Raw genomic sequence first — 6000 nt, 5'->3', positions numbered from 1 at the left:
AAAAGTAAGAATATTAAACAGAATGTTCGGAAGATGAGCAAGGACACAATAATGAATTGATTTTCTCTAGAATACGGTAACGATTCCTATCCTTCGACGCAGAGTAGCTGCGGACAGCTGTAATAATGCTACGCGCCGCGCCTCAACGAATTTCTACTTACCAACCATCGACATGCTCACTTAGCGCACTTCAAATGCTACCGTTATAGGAACTTACTCCGCATACAAGCGTCGTACAATGCATATCGTGATCAGCACGTTACTGTGGGACCCACTACCACATCAAGACATGTTGTATAAGAGACGTGGCAACCAAGATCCTCGTCAGAGAATTGCATGCCAGAGTGAGGCATTGTTTTTATATATGTAAACAGACATCGGTCTAATCGTTATACATTTTCATTCCAATCAGAAGGCAATCTAAATCATAGATTCCACGTAATCAGAAACATAGAATCAGATTCCCTATTAATTATTTGGTTTTAAAATATAGAATCAAACATCAAAATGAAAATGAAAGAAAAATGCTAATTTCGTTTAACCCCAGTTGACGCAGTAGTCCCCCAATTGGCTTTTTCGGGGTGGGGCTGGAACCCCGACTAGAACCAATTGGAGCCGATTTCTATTAAAGAACAATTTTCGTTTTTCAAAATTAATGGTCCAGATTAATTTTGTTCAAAAATTGAGAAATAAAAATAAAAACAAAAAATAATCTTCAAAAAACGATTTCAAATAAAAGAAATTAATTGGCTAAAACTTTATTCTAATTATGATTTAAATGAAAATATTATTGTAACAAAAATTTGTTGATCCGATAACTGAATATCAATATTTTATTATAGCAAAGTGTAGAAATGCAAGAGCAGAGACCTCGATTCATTTTTATAGTGAATTTCTTCATACGTACACATTTCGCAGCTACGGAAATGAGTGTTTAAGAATCCTCAGCGAGTATATTCAACGTGATAAGACAAACGCTGTGAAGACCTGACAACTATCAGCATAACACATTTGGTCGCAGTCTGCAAGTGAATAACAGCGCGATCGCTAATATATCGAAAACATTCGATCAAAGCGAGGTAAGTTAGAATAACATCTGTTCCCACCCAGGATCGAACTGAGGACCTTCAGCGTGTTAGGCCGACGTGATAACCGCTACACTATGGGAACACACAATAGCATAGTAAGTAACACAAATGTATACATTTTGCATTCTTTTTTCACAAAATGTGTTGATCTGTTCAATTGGGTTAAATAATACACAAGAAAACATAATAAGAGACATATTACGCCCAACGTGGGGGTCGAACCCACGACCCTGAGATTAAGAGTCTCATGCTCTACCGACTGAGCTAGCCAGGCACAGACAATGTTAGAAACATACAGTAAGGATTTTACCAATTTTTGGTTGAACATCTGTTTGTGAAACCCTTCATTGACAGAGTAAAGAACTGGAATACATGTAACGCATTCAAATGTTCGTAGCATCATAATAAATATGCTTTGTGGCGCAATTGGCTAGCGCGTTCGGCTGTTAACCGGAAGGCTGGTGGTTCAAGCCCACCCAGGGGCGTTCTATAGTACATAAGAAATAGTTTTTTTCCACGCCGTAATTTTTCTTTAATCAAAATGTCAACATCGCTTTTGGAAAACCTTTTTAACTTTTCCCACAGCATCGCTGTCTAGTTATAGGTGACCGATAAATTATTTTGCTTTACAAGTAAACTACACACATGCAACTTACTGGAAACAAATCACAGTGTCACTGGTAATCTGGATTGTCCTAAAAAATGACAAGTCAGTATTAAATAACTAAATTTATAAAATCAAATTTTAAAAGTAAGAATATTAAACAGAATGTTCGGAAGATGAGCAAGGACACAATAATGAATTGATTTTCTCTAGAATACGGTAACGATTCCTATCCTTCGACGCAGAGTAGCTGCGGACAGCTGTAATAATGCTACGCGCCGCGCCTCAACGAATTTCTACTTACCAACCATCGACATGCTCACTTAGCGCACTTCAAATGCTACCGTTATAGGAACTTACTCCGCATACAAGCGTCGTACAATGCATATCGTGATCAGCACGTTACTGTGGGACCCACTACCACATCAAGACATGTTGTATAAGAGACGTGGCAACCAAGATCCTCGTCAGAGAATTGCATGCCAGAGTGAGGCATTGTTTTTATATATGTAAACAGACATCGGTCTAATCGTTATACATTTTCATTCCAATCAGAAGGCAATCTAAATCATAGATTCCACGTAATCAGAAACATAGAATCAGATTCCCTATTAATTATTTGGTTTTAAAATATAGAATCAAACATCAAAATGAAAATGAAAGAAAAATGCTAATTTCGTTTAACCCCAGTTGACGCAGTAGTCCCCCAATTGGCTTTTTCGGGGTGGGGCTGGAACCCCGACTAGAACCAATTGGAGCCGATTTCTATTAAAGAACAATTTTCGTTTTTCAAAATTAATGGTCCAGATTAATTTTGTTCAAAAATTGAGAAATAAAAATAAAAACAAAAAATAATCTTCAAAAAACGATTCAAATAAAAGAAATTAATTGGCTAAAACTTTATTCTAATTATGATTTAAATGAAAATATTATTGTAACAAAAATTTGTTGATCCGATAACTGAATATCAATATATTATTATAGCAAAGTGTAGAAATGCAAGAGCAGAGACCTCGATTCATTTTTATAGTGAATTTCTTCATACGTACACATTTCGCAGCTACGGAAATGAGTGTTTAAGAATCCTCAGCGAGTATATTCAACGTGATAAGACAAACGCTGTGAAGACCTGACAACTATCAGCATAACACATTTGGTCGCAGTCTGCAAGTGAATAACAGCGCGATCGCTAATATATCGAAAACATTCGATCAAAGCGAGGTAAGTTAGAATAACATCTGTTCCCACCCAGGATCGAAGTGAGGACCTTCAGCGTGTTAGGCCGACGTGATAACCGCTACACTATGGGAACACACAACAGCATAGTAAGTAACACAAATGTATACATTTTGCATTCTTTTTTCACAAAATGTGTTGATCTGTTCAATTGGGTTAAATAATACACAAGAAAACATAATAAGAGACATATTACGCCCAACGTGGGGGTCGAACCCACGACCCTGAGATTAAGAGTCTCATGCTCTACCGACTGAGCTAGCCAGGCACAGACAATGTTAGAAACATACAGTAAGGATTTTACCAATTTTTGGTTGAACATCTGTTTGTGAAACCCTTCATTGACAGAGTAAAGAACTGGAATACATGTAACGCATTCAAATGTTCGTAGCATCATAATAAATATGCCTTTGTGGCGCAATTGGCTAGCGCGTTCGGCTGTTAACCGGAAGGCTGGTGGTTCAAGCCCACCCAGGGGCGTTCTAAAGTACATAAGAAATAGTTTTTTTCCACGCCGTAATTTTTCTTTAATCAAAATGTCAACATCGCTTTGGAAAACCTTTTTAACTTTTCCCACAGCATCGCTGTCTAGTTATAGGTGACCGATAAATTATTTTGCTTTACAAGTAAACTACACACATGCAACTTACTGGAAACAAATCACAGTGTCACTGGTAATCTGGATTGTCCTAAAAAATGACAAGTCAGTATTAAATAACTAAATTTATAAAATCAAATTTTAAAAGTAAGAATATTAAACAGAATGTTCGGAAGATGAGCAAGGACACAATAATGAATTGATTTTCTCTAGAATACGGTAACGATTCCTATCCTTCGACGCAGAGTAGCTGCGGACAGCTGTAATAATGCTACGCGCCGCGCCTCAACGAATTTCTACTTACCAACCATCGACATGCTCACTTAGCGCACTTCAAATGCTACCGTTATAGGAACTTACTCCGCATACAAGCGTCGTACAATGCATATCGTGATCAGCACGTTACTGTGGGACCCACTACCACATCAAGACATGTTGTATAAGAGACGTGGCAACCAAGATCCTCGTCAGAGAATTGCATGCCAGAGTGAGGCATTGTTTTTATATATGTAAACAGACATCGGTCTAATCGTTATACATTTTCATTCCAATCAGAAGGCAATCTAAATCATAGATTCCACGTAATCAGAAACATAGAATCAGATTCCCTATTAATTATTTGGTTTTAAAATATAGAATCAAACATCAAAATGAAAATGAAAGAAAAATGCTAATTTCGTTTAACCCCAGTTGACGCAGTAGTCCCCCAATTGGCTTTTTTCGGGGTGGGGCTGGAACCCCGACTAGAACCAATTGGAGCCGATTTCTATTAAAGAACAATTTTCGTTTTTCAAAATTAATGGTCCAGATTAATTTTGTTCAAAAATTGAGAAATAAAAATAAAAACAAAAAATAATCTTCAAAAAACGATTCAAATAAAAGAAATTAATTGGCTAAAACTTTATTCTAATTATGATTTAAATGAAAATATTATTGTAACAAAAATTTGTTGATCCGATAACTGAATATCAATATTTTATTATAGCAAAGTGTAGAAATGCAAGAGCAGAGACCTCGATTCATTTTTATAGTGAATTTCTTCATACGTACACATTTCGCAGCTACGGAAATGAGTGTTTAAGAATCCTCAGCGAGTATATTCAACGTGATAAGACAAACGCTGTGAAGACCTGACAACTATCAGCATAACACATTTGGTCGCAGTCTGCAAGTGAATAACAGCGCGATCGCTAATATATCGAAAACATTCGATCAAAGCGAGGTAAGTTAGAATAACATCTGTTCCCACCCAGGATCGAACTGAGGACCTTCAGCGTGTTAGGCCGACGTGATAACCGCTACACTATGGGAACACACAATAGCATAGTAAGTAACACAAATGTATACATTTTGCATTCTTTTTTCACAAAATGTGTTGATCTGTTCAATTGGGTTAAATAATACACAAGAAAACATAATAAGAGACATATTACGCCCAACGTGGGGGTCGAACCCACGACCCTGAGATTAAGAGTCTCATGCTCTACCGACTGAGCTAGCCAGGCACAGACAATGTTAGAAACATACAGTAAGGATTTTACCAATTTTTGGTTGAACATCTGTTTGTGAAACCCTTCATTGACAGAGTAAAGAACTGGAATACATGTAACGCATTCAAATGTTCGTAGCATCATAATAAATATGCCTTTGTGGCGCAATTGGCTAGCGCGTTCGGCTGTTAACCGGAAGGCTGGTGGTTCAAGCCCACCCAGGGGCGTTCTATAGTACATAAGAAATAGTTTTTTTCCACGCCGTAATTTTTCTTTAATCAAAATGTCAACATCGCTTTGGAAAACCTTTTTAACTTTTCCCACAGCATCGCTGTCTAGTTATAGGTGACCGATAAATTATTTTGCTTTACAAGTAAACTACACACATGCAACTTACTGGAAACAAATCACAGTGTCACTGGTAATCTGGATTGTCCTAAAAAATGACAAGTCAGTATTAAATAACTAAATTTATAAAATCAAATTTTAAAAGTAAGAATATTAAACAGAATGTTCGGAAGATGAGCAAGGACACAATAATGAATTGATTTTCTCTAGAATACGGTAACGATTCCTATCCTTCGACGCAGAGTAGCTGCGGACAGCTGTAATAATGCTACGCGCCGCGCCTCAACGAATTTCTACTTACCAACCATCGACATGCTCACTTAGCGCACTTCAAATGCTACCGTTATAGGAACTTACTCCGCATACAAGCGTCGTACAATGCATATCGTGATCAGCACGTTACTGTGGGACCCACTACCACATCAAGACATGTTGTATAAGAGACGTGGCAACCAAGATCCTCGTCAGAGAATTGCATGCCAGAGTGAGGCATTGTTTTTATATATGTAAACAGACATCGGTCTAATCGTTATACATTTTCATTCCAATCAGAAGGCAATCTAAATCATAGATTCCACGTAATCAGAAACATAGAATCAGATTCCCTATTAATTATTTGGTTTTAAAATATAGAAT

This window comes from Daphnia magna, linkage group LG9, assembly GCF_020631705.1.
Source record: "Daphnia magna isolate NIES linkage group LG9, ASM2063170v1.1, whole genome shotgun sequence".
NCBI classification, from domain to species: Eukaryota; Metazoa; Arthropoda; class Branchiopoda; order Diplostraca; family Daphniidae; genus Daphnia; species Daphnia magna.
This window is presented reverse-complemented; position numbering follows the sequence as displayed.